The sequence below is a fragment of the Gavialis gangeticus genome, unplaced genomic scaffold (assembly GCF_001723915.1).
Source record: "Gavialis gangeticus isolate Ggan-Ray unplaced genomic scaffold, GavGan_comp1, whole genome shotgun sequence".
NCBI lineage: Eukaryota > Metazoa > Chordata > Crocodylia > Gavialidae > Gavialis > Gavialis gangeticus.
Window position 1 is genome coordinate 15,603,863 of NW_017729016.1, and position 8,065 is coordinate 15,611,927.

The 8,065-nt window shown below is 40.8% G+C and overlaps 1 long non-coding RNA gene across 1 annotated transcript in view; it reads left to right on the forward strand.

The window, feature by feature from the left end:
* LOC109294520 overlaps nt 1-605 on the forward strand; it is a 2,036-nt gene extending 1,431 nt beyond the window's left edge. Inside the window, exon 2 of the long non-coding RNA XR_002096542.1 lies at nt 15-605. This is a non-coding gene — a long non-coding RNA (uncharacterized LOC109294520). The remainder of the gene's footprint in view (nt 1-14) is intronic.
* The last annotated feature ends 7,460 nt before the right edge of the window (nt 606-8,065 follow it).

Below are 8,065 nucleotides of genomic sequence, written 5' to 3' on the forward strand. Positions count from 1 at the left end.
GATGGCCTCCTGAGGTCCCTTCCAACCCTAATTTTCTATTCATTTTCTGTGATTGAATTAGCAGCGATTTAAAAAGATAAATGTTAAAATACCCAAAAATACATTAGAAAATGTACTTAAAAAATTAAATGCGGAAGAGAATATATTAAGGAACGTGAATCCAAAGCTTTCAAAACAAAGCAAACAAGTTACCAGAAGTAAGGCCTTTCCATGATAATGCCTGAAGGTTTCTGATTCCTTTGTAAATATAAGCTGATCTGTTTTACATTTGAATGAATATAGGTAAAGTACTGTATATATGCAGATAAAAGCAGCCTACTGATGTAAAAAGAACGTGCAAAGAATTTATTAAATTATTTCCTATGGAGAACATACAAGTTTATCATCATTTAAATGTAAACCTCTTTGAACAATTGAAGTGTACTGTATATGTTGATGTGTGTATAAAGTGTACATTACAAAGCACAAGAAAAAGTGCCATTATTAACAGTATTATTTTCTCACAAAATTAAATCTAGTATTTTTGAATTAATCTATGGCTTGTAGCCCTCTTGTTAAAGGGCAAATTACGTAAAATCAATAAACTAACAGAATTGTTCATCTCTGTATCTGCTTATGTTATTGCGACACCTCTTTTCTAGAGTTGCTGTTGATCTAATAAAGTTATGAGTTTCTACACTTTCCACTAAGAAGCAAAATAACTGGCCCCTCAGATTTCTTTCTGCTGAAGACAGAATGATCAACTACCAAAAAACGTTTTTCTCCATACATAATTTAAAATGAGTACAGACTGGCCACTTCTTGTCTACTCTTCCCTTTTCTGATATTTCTCCATGTACTTCTCCCATATACTTTTCTTCCCTTTCTACAGTTAAAAGTACTCCTTTTGCCACAAAATGTGGCATTGCTTTATGTTCCTCTGATATATTTCAAACTTTACTGTGTGCAGTGCCCAGCACATACCGACTAAAACGCAAGTAATTTGAATGTATTTACCTACATTTGTATGGATAATTTTTCTTCACCGGTTGTCACAGTGAGGGGTCTTGGCCTCGGTATTAATGCATGGACTGAAGGTATTTGATAGCACAGCTTTTAACTTTAGCTCGTTTTGCATAACCATATACCACATGAGGCTTAAGCCTATGCCAAAATTAATGACAGTTTATTAGCTGGAGAGGCAGCGTACCATCTCAGTCAGAGCCATGTCAGATGGCAAAGTCTGCGTGTCAATAAATGGTGAAGTAACTGCCTTGTCAGTTTCCCCAAGGCCCAATGAAAACTGCCAGCAAACCAAAGACAACACGGGTTATGAAGTTTTATTATCATAGTATTGCTGGTGAAGTCCCAACAGCACTATAAAGTGCTTAATACCAGCATGGTATACTTCACTGAATCAAAATAACCAAAATCCCTATACTAATATAAACACTTTTATGCCAGTATACCTGCATCAACACAACTACCAGTGCAGTTAAAATAATGTACGTGTAGAAGACTATCTGGCAAAATCCCAAGCTACACAGCTTATACATCAAACCATATTACTCAAATATTTCAAATGATTAAACTCTGCAAGTCATGTTCTGACATCATAAAAATCTCATAATTCACGAATGTGAATCAGTTGTGAGTGAAAAAAATCCTAGGTCTCAGCATAAAACCCAAGTAAACTGACATTGTGTAAAGGAGCATAACACAGATGCTTACGTCTCTGCTCGTGGGCTGAGGTAACAGTTACCATCACGCAATTCTGTGGTCAAAAAGTAACATACTTCTTGGGCCAGTGATCAAATCACTGACATTTCCTTCCTTGTGTGCTGCAGAACAGAAACATCAGAGACCTCAGCTCTTTGCACAATCTCCACCAGTACCCTAAATAGCTGAAGTGTAATCATCCTCAGTTCTGGGCCATCCACAGCCAAGGAGAACTCAGCTTTAAGAATTTAACATGCCATCCAAAATGTTCATAGTAGTAGTCCTACTATATGATGAAAACATCTAATGCCATGGGTCAAGAAGCATGAAAGGGACCATACTCAAAATATTTATTTTTGCAATGTACTAAACCTTCATTTGACTAGCCCGATTCTTATTTTTATGCAGACTGTAGGTTTACAGCAAATGAAACGTGATGGTAATTTACAGGGGTAGAACTATCAAAATTACTGATAGTAACTTAGCAACTTAAGTCCTTTTGCCAAAAGAAGACTTAGTTGCTTCATTCTCATTGCAAGTCAATGGGACTTTGGACCCTGTATGTGCAAGTCCCTCTTGAAAATTGGACATAGTCGATTATAATGATAATTTAGGCACTAGGGGCATCTGTACACAAGCGTAGAGATTGCTCTGAGCAGACTCCATTAATTGGGTCTGCTGGAGTGTGGCAATTGCACCTCATGTATCAGTTTCCCCATGCTTAAAAATGGCATGCTTTAAAATAGGGAACTAAACCATCCTCATGCTTAAAAATGGGGAACTAAAGCTTGTCAAAGAATATTTAGTTCAAGTGACCCCACGACCATTTTTAACCACAGGGGCCCTGATACAGGAGATGCGATGGAGCTTTAATTAGAGTAGCTTTCTCGCTTAATTAAAGTGCTGTCCCCACCCTCACCCATGGAGCACACGTGAAAGTGCCCAGTGTTCACAATGAGTTTCACTGGGGTGTGGATTTAGGCTCCAAAATAATGTAGACACTTCTGAAAACTTTGCCCATAATCTACAAAGATGAGACATACTTCTTCAAGAAGGAGCAGAATCTAAATATTTTGCGAGCGGTTTTTATAGTTCTATGCAGCAATTTTAAAGCCACTTTCTACTATTCTAAATAGAGCTGGCATTTTTGAACAAACTCATAAGATGCAGACAGAAGTAACAATGTTTGCCTGATCTGGCCACAGAAAGTAGCTTATAGCTGTGACCAAACACAAGTGCACAGCTGCAAACAGCTTCAAAAATGGCTGATTGGGTGAAAATCTGAGCCCTCATTGCATGAGTTATCAGATAAAGATGTTACAAAACATAGCATATCTTTTGTAACTTGTGTCTGGGAGCTTCCAGCCTATTGTTGTTTTCAGAATGGGAGTGCGGAAGGGAGTGGAGGGAGTTCAGTCTGGGGGGTTTTCAGCCCCTCAGAGGGTGGGGCAGATCTATTACAGCCCCACCAAGGTGGGGGGGGAGGCTCCAATTCACCCACCCCATCCTTCAGCACCAGCTGGGGAGCCCCAAGAATGAGCTCCCTCTGCTACCTTTCCCCCCTCCCATTCTGAAAACAGAGAGCACTGGCAGACGGCCCTGGCCATTGCTGTGGAAACCTCGCTGCAGGCTCCCTGCCCACAGCTGGATTTGCCTCCCCCTGGAACCAGCAGTGAACTTCTGTTTGGCCTGCGGTAACCTTGTAAATCAGAATGCTTTGCAAAAATTGTTCAGTTACAACTGGGAGTTGTACTTCTGTCTGCACCCATAGAGTATACTTTAAATACCGCTTGCAGATTTTTCATCCTCTGGCCAGCAAATAAACCTCCCATTTGCTAGAGCCAATATATACATAACGATGATTGGTATACACAATATTTATGTTAGAGAGGAAAACTTCACCAAGACAAAAAGTTTCAGGGAATCTTTTAATATCAATATCAACAAGCTAGTTTCCAGACAAGCAGTAATCCAGACGAGCAGTGATCACTGGTTTTACAGAATCTGAATTCTGGCTCAGTCTCACTTTTACTGGTGTAAGTTAGATGTGACACCACTCTAGCCGAGTTACACTGCTATAGAACCAGTATATGAAAGATCACAGTCCGAGTTTTTAGGTCTCATTTTAAGGTGCCATTTTCCCATTGCCCAGTAAAAATAAATCTCACTGGAACCAACAATTTTCTGTGGCAGGAGGGTAGGATCACATAAGCTATTTGTATCCTGTAACAGAACTATAAGCCCCCACAGTGCAGTGAAAATAACTCCAGCTATGTTTGAAATCCTTGAGGGATATTACTGATCTTTAAAACTAGACTGAGTTACATGGAGACATACTATGGCTAGCTACTTTTTAAAACAGTTATTCGCTGTTTGTTTGTTAAGAAAAAGTGGTTAAGTCTGAAGCCAAATTCTGGTTTCACATCAGTGCAAGTCCTGAGTAAGGACACTAACTTTATGGGAACAGTGAAAGTGAGAGCAGAAATGGACTCCTGAGCTTGAGCCTCAGTTGTACTCTAACCTCATGACTCTCAGCTTAGGTAATCATTTTTGCCTCAGTTCATGCAGCCAGAAAGTGGGTACAAATTAATTTTTGTAAACTTCTTTAAGTGAAAATTATTGCTACTTTAACTACAAAACCCCATATTCTCCTACGAGTAAATATATTCAAATAACTAATTAGATTACCATGGACACAAAAGCATTAACAGATTAAATAACTCCTATACTGTATTTACTAATTTTGTCACTGTCATTAGTCAACAACTATGTCTGCATATTTTGAAGATGCTCTGAAGATGCGTGCACAGAGCTAACAAAGGCTTTTTTCCTCTGTTGTTTGACTTGCCATTGTCTGTAATTCTCTCATAAAGGTTGAAAATAGAACTAATTTTCTTGCCAGCAGTTGTTGACAGCTATTTTGTCCTTTTATTTCTCCCTCTCCATGTTTTGTATAATCAGTTGCCAACACGGTCTTGCTCTACTTTTCCCCTTGTGTTAAGTACTAACATTTTTAATTCTATCAACAAGAATGTTCAGAGTTTGGGAGAGAAAATTTGTCACTTCAGCAGGCACAGTTCCTACATTAATAAATGTCAAAGCCAGCAGAGGAGTCTACATTTATTAGATTTTTATCGTACAGTTTGCAGATTTAAAAAAACCTAAAGCATATTTAAACTCATGTTCTATTAAGGGAATTTTGGAATGGAGAACAAAACCTGGCAAAAGGAAAGTGAATCTTCTGTCTGGATTTTAAGGCAGCTGGTAGGGTATCATGAAAGAGAGTAAGCAATAACTAACAGTGAGGGGCGCTGATACCAATATGGATAGAAAGCTGATAGGAAAAAAAGAGCTTAATGTAAAATCATGGTAAAATGTGCACATACAGATGCTTGAAATCAGGTTTACTAATCTATACAGATACTTCCTAAAACAAAACTAATTTCATTTTCAGAGATGCCCAATAGCCACAAATCCCAGTGAAGTCAATGAGAAGCATTGGTGCTCACATAGCCACTTTGTAAAGTGGGCCTTTTATTTATTCATTTATACCAATTTAAATAGGACTCTAAAAACCTTATCTTAGGCACCTCAAAATAAATAAATAAATAAATAAGCCTGTTTAAATTGATCTTAAAGGTGACAATAATTGGTTTGGTTTCAAAATTAACTAGTCTGTGTTGCGGAGGTTTTTTAAAACAAGTTTTGTATCATTATTTGTTTTAAAAGATCTTTTAAAAAATCATGTTGAAAGTAATTCTGAAATTAGGGCTATGGTATATTGAGGCCTTGATTGAAAACTCTTTAGAAACTCCATCTAGTGGTCAGCAACTGAATATTCTTGCAGTTGATGGTAGTAGTTAACTTCAACATCTAAATTATATTTTATGAAAATAAATGGTTAGTGTAATCAGTCCCAGATTCTCATTCCATCTGGATACAAACACAGATATTTCTTTACACTAGAGGCCTATTTGTAACAATAACCACACATCAAGGGAATTGCTTACGCTGTACTTGTCTCCATGATGTTCTCAAGCCTTGGACACAGCCATGTGCTGCACTTTATTTTGTTTCAGTAGCTTCCTTAAGAAGTCTCATCTACAAGTCCAACCTGCAGTGAATTGTGTTGGAGGACAACTTGGCTCCTTTCAATGTGATACTAACAGTAGCAAAGCCAAACTTTATAAGGCCCCTTCTGAATGAGTCACATAGCCCTTAGAAAGACCTAATTTATTATAGATGGCCTGAATAAAATTTTCTGTGCAAAGGAGGGAGGAAGAAATGATGACTGATATAATTCTAAAGTGGACCTCCCCCTCCATCTACCTGTTGTGGGACTTGAGTTCTTATATAACATATTCAAATAAGAAAACTCTCGATAGTTAAAAAACATCCTATAAACAAAATTATTAAACAATGAAAGGGAGCCTGCCACGGGAGAAAAATGCATTAAATGAGGTCAGAGAGGAAAGTCATCAATCTAAGGTCAAAGGTTAGGGGTTTAAAATAATAAACAGAAAGGATGGATAGAATTGGGGGGGGTAGGGGATGGGAAATGTTCCACACTTTGGAGTTAATCTAAGCCAAAGAATAATTGCTTGATAATTAAGATGCTACAGTAATGTTGGATCTTCAAAAGATGTGTAAGCAACAAAAACAGTCAGATGATAAAAGGAATAAGCCTCGTATGCAGCAGAACTGTCCAACTGGCAGCTTGTTGGCCTTACACAGAGGTTAAGTTGCAGCCTCTGGGCTCCCACTTAGCTGACACTGCCCCACCATTTCAGCTGGGTCCTGGGTCTCCTACTCTGTCCTCCGCTTTGTTGCATGCCTCTACCCCAAAGGTGGGCTGGGAAGCACAGCTTATAGTTCCAGGGGGGCACAGCCCACAGCACTAGGTTGTGCGGAGCAGTGCAGCAGGGGCGCCTGCACCAGGGAGCTGAAGGTGAGGTGGGACACTGCGCATGGTGCAGTGGGAGAAGGAGGGGTGGGGGGAAGGATGCACAATGTGTAACTGGGGGGGAGGAGTTGTGGCCCTTCCTTTGTGCAGTCCCCAGCCACAGAAGTTGGACAACCATGCCTTACACTGCTGTGGACAAATGTTTGATAAGAGAAGCTCACGGGGCTCCTCTTATATGCAATAAGGTCTACTTCTGCAAGTGCCCTCAGACAGCATTAATATTATCCAATCTTGTGAAATCCCATCACGAGAGCAAAAGTTGTTGTAAAACAAAGCTTAAACTGGAGGGATTTTATAGTCAGAACTTGAGTAAAATGGCAGCAGTACATTTATAAGGCAGGGTAGATTTGCACCTCAGGGACTAACCGAAGTAGATATACTGTATTTATTCAAATACAACGTGAGGGTTTTCCCCCCCAGTCAGCATGGGAGAAAATGCCACTTGTCTTACACTCACAGTAATACCAACTCTCATGAAAAAAATCACAAGACTCCCAGTTTCCAAGTCAAATTAACTCTGACTTATGATCTCTGAATAGAGATCAAATCTTGATATTTTTTCTTCTGGTGCATGTAGACAACGCCGAGCTGGTAAGTCTGTGGAGGGGAAGGGATAGGGGACAGATTGAGGCTCAAGGTAAGCAAGGTAGTGGGGCAGGGGCTGGGGTGAATGGGGCCCTGGACTGGGGCAGGTCATGCAACAGAGCCATGGTGGGCAGATCCAGAGGTGCTGGGGGGGTGGGCGACTCCCTGTACTGCGTGCACCCCCAGGGAAGCACGGGGCACATACTTCCTAGATCTGTGCATGAGGCAAAGGCAGCATAGGCTGCCCACTGTGAGCTGGGGTTTTGCATCCTGCTGCCTTTGCCCCAGGAGCCACACACTGGTTGTGCTGCGCATCCCCTGCCCAGCCAGTGGTATCGCATGGCTCCTGGGGCAAAGGCAGCAGGGCACAGAGCCCCAGCCTGCAGCAAGCAGCCTGCCTCTGCCCTGCACACCAATCTGGGGGGTACTTCCCCCCCATGCCTCCCCCGGGGGGGTCACATGATCCACCACAGCCTATCTGTCTATGTATGTGTCTGTGCATCTGCCCCTCACTCCCAAGCGACAACCCCCCAGGCCCTGCTGCTGCCCCTCACTGTTGACCCACAATATCCTGCCAGGGTGTGTGGGGACCCCCCTCCCCAGGCTGTACCCTGCCAAAAACCCAAAGCCCCCCACACACACAAACACACACTTCAAAAATAGCATCTCATAATTTACATTACAAATCTCTTGATTTTTAAGAGTTTATCTCATGATTTTTGACAAGGTGGGGTTCAGCAACACTGCATTCACATACAAGGAAACCTCATTAAATTGTTAAAGTTGTGTCAAAAGTAGCACATGCTCAGTCATGGAAAC